This window comes from Idiotropiscis lumnitzeri, chromosome 13 (assembly GCF_059441095.1).
Source record: "Idiotropiscis lumnitzeri isolate Australia: NSW breed Sydney's pygmy pipehorse chromosome 13, RoL_Ilum_1.0, whole genome shotgun sequence".
NCBI classification, from domain to species: domain Eukaryota; kingdom Metazoa; phylum Chordata; class Actinopteri; order Syngnathiformes; family Syngnathidae; genus Idiotropiscis; species Idiotropiscis lumnitzeri.
Window position 1 is genome coordinate 18,014,334 of NC_142403.1, and position 14,062 is coordinate 18,028,395.

At 40.4% G+C, this 14,062-nt stretch overlaps 1 long non-coding RNA gene across 1 annotated transcript in view; it reads right to left on the reverse strand.

Annotated features, from left to right (window-relative positions):
- The window catches only part of LOC148324846 (uncharacterized), a 25,126-nt gene extending 15,140 nt beyond the window's left edge, over window positions 1-9,986 (reverse strand). Inside the window, exon 1 of the long non-coding RNA XR_015846255.1 lies at window positions 9,761-9,986. This is a non-coding gene — a long non-coding RNA (uncharacterized LOC148324846). The remainder of the gene's footprint in view (window positions 1-9,760) is intronic.
- Window positions 9,987-14,062: the final 4,076 nt, after the last annotated feature.

Here is a 14,062-nt window from a genome sequence, read left to right on the forward strand (position 1 = left end):
CATGGCGGCCGGTGTACAAAAATCACCAGCGTGAGCCGAGGTACAGCATGTTAAATGATGAGCCATTATGGCCATTTTATAATGAAGCTCTAATTGGGCCTCGGCGGTACAGCTGCACCATTTTCACCGCAATTATTTCTCTTTCTGGCACCCGGCTTTTATCTGGATTTCTTTTCTTCCTCGTTTTGTTTCTTCTGGCTCGTCCAGCTCTGTTTTTTCATCAAAGCAAACTCGGTTTTCTTTCTGCCGTGGATGTGTTTTGGGATCATAGATCATCAATGACAATCAAAAGGTCGATTATGAACGTACTTTGAGTAAGCGTGGCTGATCTTTGAAGCATTAGAGTGAACCCTCAACATACGTGTGGTTTGTTCACTTTGTCTTGAGTATTTTTTTTTTAATCAATGGCATTTACAGCGTTTTGTTTCTTTTTGGTACATTATGGCTGATGAATCATTTGATGGTCGTGGTCAAGAGTGATTGCGGTGACTAATGAGATAATATATCTTATAATATATCTGCTCCGTAAACTCAATTAGAAATAAAAATCAAATGAGATCACACCCCCCAATTTTTTTTTATATTCTATTTCTCGTTTGAACCTGAAATTGAAATCTAAAAAAAAAAAAAAAAAAAATCAATTTTTTTGTATTACATCAAAAAGCAGATAACATTTTTTGCAATCATCATTTTAATTTTTGTTCTAATTAATGATGTAAATAAAGAACGATACATTGACTTTTTTTGAAGACTAGAATGCTCTGAGCGTGAAATCTTTCCAACTACAACCGCTTTGAGTGTACAATAGTCTTCATGCTACATTTTCTAATAATAATTAAAAAAAAAAAAAAAAAAACAAATGTGCAAATTTTTGGTTAAGCGAAAGTGACAACATGTAATTAGCTAATCAGTGGTTCTCCACTCGGTGGTACATCACAGGCCGGATGCTGAGTGTCTAATCACACAAATAGATGAATATCAGCCGTGTGTGTGTGCGTGTGTAATTACGAGGTTGTGAATGAAGAGGTGTAATCCGAGTGCATTGGTGCGGCTGGCCCGCATTTGCATATGGTGACGGAATAATGGATGTTTGATTGCACTGAGGTGATCAGCGTGACCTTTTCTAGCTCTTTGAGGCGGTAAACTCCTATCGATTTATGCTATTGATTTAAAAAAAAAAAAAAGTTTAGAGCTATTTCAATTCAAATAACATCTTAAATGTAAGATTTGAATTGACACTTAACAGAAAAGGGTCTTGACAAGTCATTGGCAGCAAATTTGACAAATTTGGCAGCTCCAGATACGGAGCATCATTATATGAGCTAGTACCGATGCCGTCTTCCCTCCAGCTGAACTTGCAAGTTCATATTTCTCTCAGAGTAGCTGCACTCGCAACCTCACCTCCAGGTTTGTTGACCTCATCGCTCGACTGTCAGAAACCTGCACCTGCGTATCTCGTCTCGTAACCCTGTCCAAAGTCACCGATTCAAAAAATATTCATCACGTGGATGAGGTCGTCTCATAGGTCCGCATTCTTACACAAAACACTTTGTAACACTTTATGTGTTCTTAAGAGTCGGTACTTGTGACTTTTAGAGAGAGACTATTAAAATGTTACGGAGCACTTACCTGTGCCAAACAACCACACTAATCAAATTGTGCGGGCTCTGGCTGGAATATTCGTTCGAGCTCCCGGCAAACAAAAAAAACAAAAAAAAACGTTGCTGCGATTCAGTGAGATTGTAAAATATTATTACTGCATTTAAAAAAAATAAAATAAAATAAAAAACACTGGCACAAGTGCTGTGTGCTACGACCTCAACACAATTTCCATAAACCATGTGATGCGTTTTACTTTTTGGGCTAGGAGACATATTTGATTGCTCATTTCAATTTCATGATCATGACAAACTAATAACACCTTGGCCTTGGTGGCCCAAGCTATCGGCTGTGCAATTTAATTGACGAGAGAGGCTCGGTCAGGTCACCAGGTGATAAATAATGCCACAGCCCAACACTTTGGAGTTTACAAATATTAAATAATGAGCTGCGGGGTCATGCTTTGTCTGCATTTACCGACACACTTCCAGCCAAAAGGAGGCGCAATTAATTCATCTCAAAGTGTTTCATTCTCTAAATTTAATTGAATTCTATGTTTTTTGTTTGTTTGTTTCATTTTGGGTGAGGGCTGGAATGGATTAATGGTTACTTGCATTGGTTTCAATGGTGAAAGCGGATTTGGTTTGAGTTTCAAATGTGGTCACAGAACAAATTAAATTCAATCACTGTATATCCCAAACTATGATCCCCCCCAAAAACAAAAACATAATTTCCAACTGGCCTGTAAGATAAACATCTTTCAGATGATTTGATTTGACATGCAAATCTCTGTAACAACCCAGGCTAAACTCCTCCACAACCTACATTTGTTCAGCATATTTTCTTGACACTAATTACTACTTTCCTATTTGCCAAACTTTCATTGTCATCGTGTGGCATCTTAGAGGTCTGTAGAAAGTTTTTCAGATGAATAGCTGAGGATGCAAACCAGGCAAATAGGTGGGCTTCACTCTATTATATTTTTGGGAGGCTTGTTGCCATGACAATACCTCTCCAGCGAAATGGGATGTGAAAAAAAAAAATCCACCTAGGGCAGTGCTTCTCAATTATTGCTGTTACGCCCCCCCCCAGCAAGAAGAAAACAATCCGCGGCCCCGCTAAAAATAATCGCATTTTCGTTGTAAAACAAACCTACACCATAAAGTTAATACTCGATGCGCACAATGGACAAGGAGAGCGCCACTGCCAACTACTGGCGTGGATGTGCAATTACACTTTATTGTAGTACAGCGGGAAAAAAAGTTCCCTAGGGTCACACGCGCCACCCTCAGGAGGGCCCGCCCCATATTTGAGAAGCAATGACCTCGGGAGACAGAAAAACTGAAGCTTTAAAACAGTTTGGTGTGCCATCATAAACCCCCCCCCCCACCGTAATCCACCACCCACCCCACCAACACTGATGGTGGCTAAGAGCACGCTGGGTCTGCTTTGGCTGCAGGATCGTCAGACATTCGTCTCTGCGTGCCGTCCAACCATCAAAATGGCAGCCATAACCTCGAAGGGCCAATTAAGGGAGATACAGCACATGTAACGTCGGATGGCTAATGTTCGGCATCGCGGAATCGGAGGACTTGCGGTGAATTGTAATGTTTTACAAAGCCAGAAAACACAAAGGGGTATTGCATGCAGTAGCACGCTTCGCCTGATTTTGTTTTGTTTTGTGTTCACTTTTGGGTCTTGACAGTCTTTCACAATATTGTAAGGACAGGGAGCAGTTTATCATAATGAAGAAAAAAAAAAAAGCCTTTACAGCAGCACTGCAAAGCTGCCCGGGGAAAGTAGGGCTTTTTCTTTTCATCAAAACAACTTCGACCTCAGCTCACTGAGCTTTCTGAGTCAGACTTGCTCGGTGAGACAGAAATGGTGACTTTGTGAGTCGCAAAAAATGTGTTTTCTGTCACTCTCGAATCAGAGCGACGACAATTTAATCGGATAGAATGGTAACAACCATGCCCCGCAAACACCTTGCGGTTTTCTGTCCATTTAGTTTCTCTCAGATCACTTCAAAGAGTGAGTCGTTCAGGGATGGAACAAAACTGAAACCAGTCGAAACATCGGTGACGATTATCTACATCTGTATTTTTACTCTGACTTGTAAAAATGCTACAATACTATGACACCGATACCACTGTCCATTTATGCTCAATATTTGTCAAATACATGCTAATTTATAGGATGCTAGAACAATGATTTATCCATAGCCAAAGCAAACAAAAAAAAAAAGATTTTCACCAACTGTTGATTTTTTTTTTTTTTTTTTACACAATAAATGGGAAGTCAACCCAAAAATTCTCCTTACAATAACATCAAATACCAATTGCAGCTCAGAGTTTGGTCATGCTCTAGGCATAGCGAATAAATGCTCAGATGGCTTCCATAAGTGATAAAATTGGGAATGAGGGACCTCTCTTGCCGGCTTGAAGGCCTCCTCTCAAGCTGAGCATTTTTTCATTTGCCTCCATCATCCAGTCTCTCTCACCCCCTTGCTCCCGTCCAGTCCTCTCTCTTTTTCTCTACCCCCACCTGCCTCAAGCCATCTCTCGCCGGCTCTTATCAGACGGCCAGTGAAGCATAAAGAAGATGTCTGCACTGAAGACAACAGCGAGGGAGCAAAGGCTGTGAAATGCACGGAGACCAGTGAAGTGGCGCCAAGGGGCTGAATTTAAGGATGGCTGCTGTATTAAAAAATGAATAAAATAAAACAAAATAAATCCACCTGAGGGAAAAAAAATCATGCAAAATCTTCAGTCGTCAGACAACATCGGTAAGGACATTAGCAACAACAATAATGGAGATGTGGTCTCGCTCCCGATCCGTCCAGAGAGCTCGTTCCGTCCGCAACGTCCCACCAACTCTTTAGAAAATATCCGACTCCCACCTTTTGCACATCGGATGTGTCTAAACAACGGTGATGCAAAGGTTTGTTCCGAGTTGCAACAATCTGCTTCGTCAAAATAAACAATTCGACGCTGTCCCAAATCAAGAGAATCGCATGAAGTGAGACATAAAGAAGAATAATGGCAGGCACATCTTGGCCTGCAACCTTCATTACTTCAATGAACCGTCTTTACCCCGAGCTTCATATTTTATTAAAATAGACTCTGCTCTTGCAAATATTCATTTTGTGCGACATGATCAGCAATAAGTTTAACCTATCGTTGCCATGGCAACAATGAGCAAATGAAAGTATGGAATATCAATTTCAACATAACCCCACCAGATACACTCCAGCTGTGACTGATGGAGAAATTGGAGATACAATATATGCAGTGGATACAAAAGTCTACACACCCCCTGTTCAAAGGCCACATTTTAAATGATATAGAAAAATAAGCGCAAGAGGATTCATTTGAAAACTTTTGCAACCATTACGCGATTGAGCAAAAAATTTCGAGAAGGGGAAAAAAAAATAATTCAGATGCAGTGGTTGCATAAGTGTGCACACCCTCTTATAAGTGGGGATTTGGCTGCGTTCAAAATGAACCTATAAAGACCAAAGTCACGTTAAATAAGTCGTCATAAACCTGCCAACATTTAAAGAGCCTCTGAGGAACCCCAAATAAAATTCCGATGTTCTAATTGTCTTTTCCTTACTTTTTCTTACGATCAGATGACTCCAGGTTTCACGTAGCACAGACCCCGAAAACATCTTTGGTGGAAATAATACAAATAAGGCCACTTGAATACTATTTTATAGATAATTGCAAAAAGTTCAAATCCGAAGTAGATTTTTTTTTTTAATCGCAACTGGTTGGCAGTGGTTGAAAGAAAACACTCATTTGAAGAAATTTGATCTTAAAGAGGAGTGACAGAAGTGTGTATCCCTGATTACGTCTTTAATCATACTAAATTGCTTTTCTGTCTCAACAAAATTGTTTGTTAGAGGTCCTTGCTTGCGTCGTCCGACATTGAGAACAGGAGCACCCCGCTGACTCGATGGAGCGCCTTCAAATACGGCGACAAGCGCGAGCTGGATTTTTCTGTGAGGTCAGGACATATCCGCCCAAACGGGTTGGCACAACAGATCGTGTGACTTTTTCTCATGCGAGTGAGCGAGGCGGTTGGGAGGTCAAAGTCGAGAGTCATCCAATTAACGAACAGAGTGGAAAGTTGCCGGTAACTTGATGAAAAAAATAACACTGAACCTTTGCTCGGAGAAGCTGTCAGTGGTCGCTATTTGGCAAAACGAAAGCTGCTCGAGTACTTCATACACAAACTTGAGTGGAAAATTAAACACATAAAAATACATCTTTAATTTATTTATTTAAGTTAAATGCTTAAAACGTGAAGCACGCCCTCCGAACAAGGATGAGACTTTACTGATGATATTTATTTTTTGAGCAACATTTATCCATAATAGTGTAACCTTCGACAAACCTAAACACCGTAAGAGCTTTTCAAACACACACGTTTCACATTCAACGCTCAATATTTACAAACACAAAATACTTGTACATCATTTACACACCTTTTGCCTCTTCGGAGCGGATGCTAGTAAAACAAATGTCCGTTTTTCTGAGGCTCAATATGGAACTCTTGGCCGTACTCTTCGTTAAGTTACCTTACGTGTGAACTGCACTAAACAGGAAGTGTGCCTTCAAAATAAAAGCACATAGCTAAAACCGGAGGTATCACTTATCAACGAAAATAAAATCTAGTCAATAAAATCACTGCTGCTGTTCCAAAATATGAATATGGTTAGTTTCTACATGGTTTAGGCTAATGCTAATGCTAAAGTCAGTCTAGTATGCCATTGGCATACTAACGGGAAATTAGAATAGACTTCGAGAGCGATATTCCTTTAAAGGCGGTAGAGAAACGCACGCGCATGCGCGCTTGCTTGCTTACTACTTCGTTTTCACATTCCCTTCTCAATTAGATTTAAAGGCAAGTTTTCAAAGAGTCAAAGAATTTTACAGAATGATACAAGGACCAAATACAGCACATAGTATGATATCCAAAGTTCTAGTAAGTCAAAATACTTCTGAAAATAAGGGAGCCACCTATTCACGGTTTGAATGTGAGCAAATATGCAAGAGGCTTGAATTTCACGTTTTTTACAAGGTCATGTGGTACTCGACAACATGAATGGAGAGTTAGAGCGTAAAATGTTCAGAAGGGATGAATGGGGTGGTGGCTATAATGGCGGAGTTTTGAGTGGTTGAGTTTTCGTAGTTGAATAAATTCTAGGTTTTAAAGTCAATGAATAATGGTTTCATTCATCGTGTTTTTAATCTTAATCAAAATAATCTTAATCATTATTATTTCCATAATTGTCCAGCCCTACTGCGTCTCTACCCAATAAGAGTGTCACCAACCGGTTCAAGAGTTCACAAATTGTCCCCCATTTCTCATTTAAAGTATTGCGGCTTTTCAAATGAATGTTAATTAAGCGACTGCGCTAAAGGCTCGTTTATCTAAAGGGGGCGTCGATCTCAAACGCGGAGACATTTAGCCACTCTTCATTTCGGATGACTTTAATTAGCTTCGCCAAATGTGACCTTTCCCGGATGATATTATGAACACCTGTAATGAAATTCTTAACAGAGAAGGGAATTAATATCTCTCTCGAAAAACGCTGAGCTGATCGGTTTAACTTGCAACAAAACTGTTTGTCATTTGGTAAGAAGCAGCTTTTGTTGTCTTTCAGGGGAGTCGCAGTTTTGTTGTCACGTAAAGCCCAGCCTGGTAACTGCGGCGGAGTTAAAAATGGCAGATTTATTAAGCCCGCAAGCCAAAGGAGTCCATATACTCGCTTGTTTGTCTGCTTCATGGAGCCGCATGGCTCTCGGGCCTGCTGAGAAATTGGGGGGAAAAAAAAAAAAGCAAACGTGAAGCTAATCCTGCTGTCACTCCACTAAATCTTTGGCGGGATCCCGTCTGATCCCATCAGGCTTGAGCTGAGACGTGAAAGGGACAGTGATGGAACGACATGTTTACAGAAATGGTAACGAAAGGTGTATAGAGGCGACGATGCTGTCAAGGGAATCAAATTACCTGCGAGGCTAGCCTATCATCATTTGTCTTGGTGTGTTTCAAATTTTAAAATGTAAAAAAAACACGTTTGTAAAATTTGACTCATTGTGTCATTTACGATGTATAAAAGCACAGATTGCAATAATACATTTGCTAAATTAACATTCTCGCGAGCATGTCCATTTAATTGACCCTAAAACGTTAGCATTAAGCTAGCAGTGCTTTCAAATAATTTTGAACAGGCGAAAATTTAAGTATAGTGTGTGTGCGTTCAGTTGGGTCGTTGGAGTTTTACAGTTATTGCAGATTCCAGCCCCCCCCCCCCCCATTTTTTTATATTAATTAATTTAATGATAAAAATATATAAAAATATAATATTTTATACTTTATCCTTCAATGGATATTGTGCTGCTAATTCTGGTGTTGGCTTTGGCCACCTGGGGTCAGTATAAGACCGTACTGGAGACTCAGCTCCTCTCTTGGCTTCTCAATGCAGCAGTAATAGTAGTCATGAAATAAATAAATAAATAAATAAAATAAATTCGGTCAGCCAAATTAAAATGTTAACTCTGGAGATTAATTAAAAAAAAAAACTTAACTCAGTTTTATTTACTTCCAAAAATCATTTGCATACTTTGCAAATCCAAACCCTGTACTATATTAGCTGTACATCTTTAGCAAATCAATCTCAGAAGAAAAGCCCCTGCTCAAGTTACCACTGGGCCTTGCAAAACAATACACTGATAGAGTTCGCGGCTGGTGGGCAGAACTAAAATTGATCGACAGAATTGTTTCCAAAAAAAAATTCCTTTAAAGGTGACTCCGTTTAGATCACATTCAAGGATCAATAAAAGCTATTAGAACAGTCTTTGAATTAAAATATACTTCATATTTGGTGACTTTACATTAATTACAAGCTATTATTCAAGTCAATATCTGTTTCAAGCTTCGCCAAAAAATGTGATTAATTGCAATTACGTAATTGTTTTGGGATTAATTCGTGAAAAAAAAGCAATTTCTTGACGATGCTTATTTTTCTGTAATTGCGACACTTGTCGAGTCGCTCTCAATTTTCTGAGCCTGATTTCTTATTTCTCGCTGCCGAATGCCAATTTAAAATGAGGGAGCGCTTTGGGGATTTCAAATGACAAGATAAGCGCCCCCCCCCCCCCCCCACCTAAGCGTGGACTGTGCCGCCTTCTAAACATAGCTCACAAGAATCAATGACCAGCTGGCTATTCTTTCAAAGCACGCAACGCTAGCACACCAACTTTGATTAATTTCTGATAGGCGCATATAATTCCGTGTAAAGTGCACAAGTGAATTAGACGAGGAGATATCGGCACCTTGTTTACTCTGCGTCTCATCACGGTCGGGCTGAAACCCGAGCGAGAGCAAGAGAGACTTCTGCTTCGTTACTTTGAAACCACGGATCAATACGAAGCCGTCCAACCTGATCTCGACGACGGCTCAACTAATTGGCTCTCAGCGTATCCCGAGTAGATGGAGGCCTTCTCACCCCATTTTGACAGCAATCTGTTGTGCGACTGTAAAAGTGGCTCACATTCGAAATAAAAAAATATTCCTTGGAGAGTTGAATCATTCTAATGGCGGTCGGGTTGGCGGCTTGTTATTGCTAACAATTCTGTTGCCTTGTTACCTCTACTAGGGCAGTTGCTTTTAAGACCTTGTGTGTTTGCTAGCAGTGTTAATCACAAATGTATATGTCATAGCCTGAGTTTCCTTCCTAACAGTCTGCCAGTCCTCCCTCAAGCTCTCCAACTGGTCCAAAATGCTGCTTGCTCGCAGTTAAAAGAATTGGAGCGCGGAAGAGGGATCACATCACCCCAAACCCGCTCCAATGAGCGTCCATTAAATGTTAGGCAAGCCCCGCCCCCTCAATGTCAACTTTTAAAACTCGTTTAAAGACACATTTTTATTCTTTAGCTTCCGACTCAACATAAGACTCTCGCTGTTATCTACAGAAAATGTGTTTTAATTTTGTATTATAATTTCCTGCTAATTAATATTACTCCAAGTGTAAAGCGCTTTGTTAAAGTGCACTTTATAAATAAAGTTGAATTGTACAAGTTCCCCATTCATCTTAAAGGAGAATATACCACCGCGCTCCAACAGACATAAAAAAGGGGGGGGGAAGTCTTACTTTTAGATGACTTGAGTCTTCATGCTACTTTCATTCCAAGGTCCTTTCGCTGAAAGATGTGTTGAGTGTACACGTATTTGATATGTAATCGTGCGGCGCACAAGTTTGTCTATTTTACAAGTTAATAACCTAAACAGACTGTTTTCATGAACCCCCCCAAAAAAGAAAAAAAACTAGCCTGCAGGGGCAAGTGACAAAATTTCACCATGAAACTTCCTCCGAACGAGCGCACCTGTTCCAATCAACTGAGCGCGTTCATGAGTCTGCGCGCACACTACACGCGTGCTGGCAGTAACGCAATTTGGCCAGTAGGTGACACTATTTCTCATTAGTTCAAAGCAAAATAAAAACAAAAAGATTAAGAGCCCTAAGCACCCTGCATTAATACTTTATTTGAAACCCTACCGCCGATTTGACAACCGACTTTGAAATTCCAAACCCTTGCTTTAAAATCCCAACCCTTAGTTTCCAAACTTAACCTTGACTTCAACCCTAACTTGGGAATTCTAACCCTGACTTGAAATACTGTCTAAAAAGCCAAACCAAAAGTTACACCCACACAAAAAAAAGGATTGTTCGTTGTTTATGTGAACGATTGTTTGTGGAGGACCTTAGTGATTTTTTTAATTTTTTATTTATTTATTTTTTTTTTTGGAGGGGGGTTCATGTCGTCTATATCAGTCTGCCATTTTATTTGGGGCTAATCAGAGGCACGTTGGAATTAAGTGATTTATGAGCTGTTCCATGAAGAAGTTAGTGTTAGCTCAAACCCTTCAGGCTTCTGCTCAAAAGTAAAAAAAGAAAAAAAAATCATAAAAAGCCTTCTAGAACATCCAAAATGGATTTGGGGATAATCAGAAGAACTTTAAATTATGACATGATTTATTAACACCGCTAGATTCCCAATTACAAGAAGGTGTGCACATTTGTGCAACCTCAATAACTCAGTTGTTTTTTTTTTGTCACTTGAGTTATCAGTTCTATTCAAGGTGGAAACACTTTTGAAATTGCTCATCTTGCTCTCATGTTTTAATGTCACAAAGCCGGGAATTTGAAAAGGCATGTGTTGCCTTTTTTCCTTTTTTTATAACCGTTGTATTATTTCAGTATTATTTTGGGCTCTCGCATCGAAAGATACATTTCGCAAATGGCTCGAACCCTTTTAGTGGAGCATGAAGGAAATCCATTTGAGTGGCTGCAATCAATCGAGGCATCAGCAGGACTGCCGGCTGAAAGAAAATGTGACCTACAATACAACAGTCGTCCATGCAGAGCAGAAACGACAGACAACAAAATAGCTCCTCATGAGTCCGAGGCTCGGGGGGGAAGGTGGTCTTCTGTCATCCCGAGGTGTAGCATCTGAGACTTCATTTTTTTTTGGTTTTTAAATTGCAACAATCTAACTGTGAGGGCTTTCTGTAATAATCTGGCCTAAAGAGAACAAGTTGATGTGATGTCACATCATTTCAACGTGAGCAAGCGCAGCCCAGGTGAGACACGCGTGGCTGGCCGAATACGAGGTAAGAGGAATGAGAACAGACAACTTTGTTTATCTCAGAGATATTCACACGCTGCACCTGCGTCTCCGTTTTTGGAAAAGTCTTTCCTTTGTGAGTAAGATTGCATTTGGTGGAATACGAATTAAACACACGTTTTTAAGCATTTCAGCAGCGGCCATTTTTGACAACGTCATCACAGTTGCTCAGGCCACAGGCAACGACCAATCATGGCTAAGCTTGAGAACATCACATGACCAAACTCAAAAAAAAAAAAAAAAGTAAGCTTGATGTCGCGGCTCCTCGCAGAGAATAAAGAAATATACGACTCTGGCTACACTCCAGTTCGAGTGTCCGTATCACTAAACACAGAAGTGAATTGAATTGAAGACTTTTCTATAGTATGTGGGACAATTGATTCTTAGGAAGTGTTCGTAATTCAGGAAAAATACCAGCTTCTCCATCTGTCCAACGGCAAGCGTATCAGGCAGACGGACAGCTGTCCTTTTGAACGCCAACTCTTTGATTTCCTCCGCCGTGAATGGACGCTCGTTCCCGCGATCCTCTAATTAAGATCCTGTTGCCGCGGAGCTGATGTTAATTCACAGGTGTTTGCTCCCCGGCCCGGTCACCATGGCAACCCGAAGGTATGCCGTTTAAGCCATAGCACGCGCACAATTTCTTCCCCGATTTTATCGGGTCTGATTAATTTGAGTAAACATTGCTTGCTGTGCCGTGAGCTACGTGAAACTAAGTCCACTTCAAGGTGGACACACACACACACACACACACACACGCACACACACACATTGTAAAGGCTTTGTTCATGAAAAGGTTTGAAAGATCCCGAGCCAGCAACTCTCTCCACATCCCTTGTGGAACTGAAAAAAAAAAGTTATCCGCAAAAGATGACATATTTTGATGTACTTTGATGTTTGCTGAGCGGAACATCACGTCAAGGATATTTTTCTTCCGCTTTTTAGACAGGAATAATTCGACAACAACAAGTGCTCAGCAGCTTGATATGATGAGAAGCCAGAGAGGGGAAAACAGTGCGCATTACGTTGATCAGCCTGTTTTCATTTCCTGGTGGCTATTTTGTTTTTTATGGTGAAAAAATATCTGTTTGAGAGATGCACAGACATACACAAATAAAAATCGGAGTGAATGACCATTTATTGATTTGATTGCCCAAATGTCACACAATTAAAACGGTATCACTCAGGTGGAATTGGTTAAAAAGAAAAAAGTCCAGCGTGGAAATAGGTAACAATTAGTGTCTCATTACTTTCATGCTCCCGCAATCACTTTTTCAGTCTGTATTTAAGGCTACCTCCTCCCTCGCCTGTGTTAAAGGTTCACCCCTGTGTTGCCATGGAAACCCACGCAGGATAGTTACCTGCGGTCGTCAGCTCGCATCCAGCCGTCACACTGGCAGATGCTTAAATTGAGGCTTCTTTTTCTGGCTTTTGTGCCATGCGCTCACTCTGTACGTAACTAACCTGATCAGGGAGATTGCAAAGTATGTCAAAGCCAGAACTAACACGAACGGATTTGCTGGAATTGCTGGCAAGTACTGGTTGTGAAAATGACCCATCACATCAAAGCCATGGTTGGTGAAAGAAAACTGGACCGGGAAGCAGTGAACAGGCCGACACCGACATTCAAGGGGATACAGGAACAGCTGGCGAGTAATGGCGCCGTCTTACATGTGACAACAATCTACCCTAAACGTGCTCCGCATTTGACAGGCAACCAGTCTACGGTGAATTTCAAAAGGATTCACAAATTGTGTTCACTTGCTTTACAACTGGAAGTAGTCGCCGTAAACGGTTGCCGAGTTAATGCCGGAAGGAGAAAATAAAACACTTTAGTGCAATTATACTGGCTGGCAATTGAAACAGCAAAAGAGAACCTCCCCCAAACACACAAGCACACATTTATTTCATTCCTTCACTCAGAAGAAACTCTGCTCCCCGGTTGCCATAGCGACCCCAAAGCCAATAACAGCCATGAACCTTTCCTCCGTGTTCCCAAGAAAGCCGGGGATACAAATTGCCCCAATCAAATTTGCCCTGCAGTGTATAGCTTTTCATTCCGTCAGCGCCACATCTCAGATGGCCGCTCCGCCGCCGAGCCAGATGACAAAATTACAAATCAATTTGCAAGCTGGGAAAAGAGGACGGAAATGAACAATGGAGCCTATCGGGGGAAACACGTCTTTGTTTCCGTAACTCCGAGTCACAAGCAAAAAAAAAAGTACTTTTTCAGCAAGTGTGTGTGGGGGGGGGGTGTGACTTGAAAAACTCTTGAGTTCTTGAACTCACTGGTTTGATGATTCCAGATGAATCATGTTCAATCAATGAAGTACAACTTGAATATGATTCGACTGTGAGAAAAGGAGTTAGTGCGCACACACATGCCACACGTGTGAGGAGGATGGACGGTTTCTGCAATGGAGGATGTTTAAGCGAAACGTGTTTTTTTTTGTGTACATTGGAAAAACTTTTAAATCGTTGAGTGCAATGAAAAAAGAAATATTTGTGTTCAGTGTATATAAAGTTGAAATATTAAAATTAAAGTTTTAATTAACAAGCATAATGATGCATTTTTGGGGGAGAGGAAAGTAGTAATACTATGATAGAGGATTAAAAATGTATTTGAAATAAGTGTCAATGTTCAAATATTAAGTTTTAACGTGACAAGAATTCAGTCTCAATTTTAAGGGAATATCGTGTTGCGAGTAGCAACATTCTAGGAACATAACTTTTTCAAGAAAAGTATTTTAAAAAATAATATTACGAAA